General features: G+C 75.7%; 1 protein-coding gene across 1 annotated transcript in view; it reads left to right on the top strand.

Moving 5' to 3' along the window:
- CCDC158 (coiled-coil domain containing 158) overlaps positions 1–497 on the top strand; it is a 94,557-nt gene continuing 94,060 nt past the window's right edge. Inside the window, exon 1 of the mRNA XM_069092199.1 lies at positions 1–186. The gene's annotated coding sequence lies outside the window, so the exon portion shown is untranslated. The remainder of the gene's footprint in view (positions 187–497) is intronic.

Raw genomic sequence — 497 nt, 5'->3', positions numbered from 1 at the left:
TCTAGCGCGGGGTCGGGGTGTGGGGGGGGGGGGGGGGGGGGCCGTAACCACCCGTCCTCGTTACCAACGAGGAGCCTCCCTCGCCGGGGCGGGGGGAAGGAGAACGGGGAACATCCCCACCCCCGCCGCCCAGCCTTCCTGAGTTCCCCCGGTGATGCGTCTCCTAGGATGGGGTGGATTTCTCAGGTAAAACGGAGGAGGGGCGGGGCCTGTGAGAGGGCGGTCGTTGAGGCGGGGTCCCGGTCAGACTGAGCCCCACCCCCTGGCGGCTCGCAGGCCGGAGGCGGGGGTTGGTAAGCGGCTCCCCCGCTTCGGGACTCCAGGGGGCGCTCTGCGCCGCGTGGCGCGAACGGGGAGGGCGGGGGAGGAGCGGGGGCGCACACCCCGGTCCCCCTCCCCCCCCCCCGGGCGGGGGGGCCCCCCTTTTGGAAGCGGGGGGGGCGGCTTACGCCCCCCCCCCACCCCTCCCACACCCCGACCCCGCGCTAGACCCCAGC

Source organism: Petaurus breviceps, unplaced genomic scaffold (genome assembly GCF_028583685.1).
Source record: "Petaurus breviceps papuanus isolate PSGF00001 unplaced genomic scaffold, PetGlider_PUasm1.0 126, whole genome shotgun sequence".
NCBI lineage: Eukaryota > Metazoa > Chordata > Mammalia > Diprotodontia > Petauridae > Petaurus > Petaurus breviceps.
The sequence above is the reverse complement of the archived record's forward strand: the minus strand, read 5'-3'. Positions and strand labels throughout refer to the sequence as shown.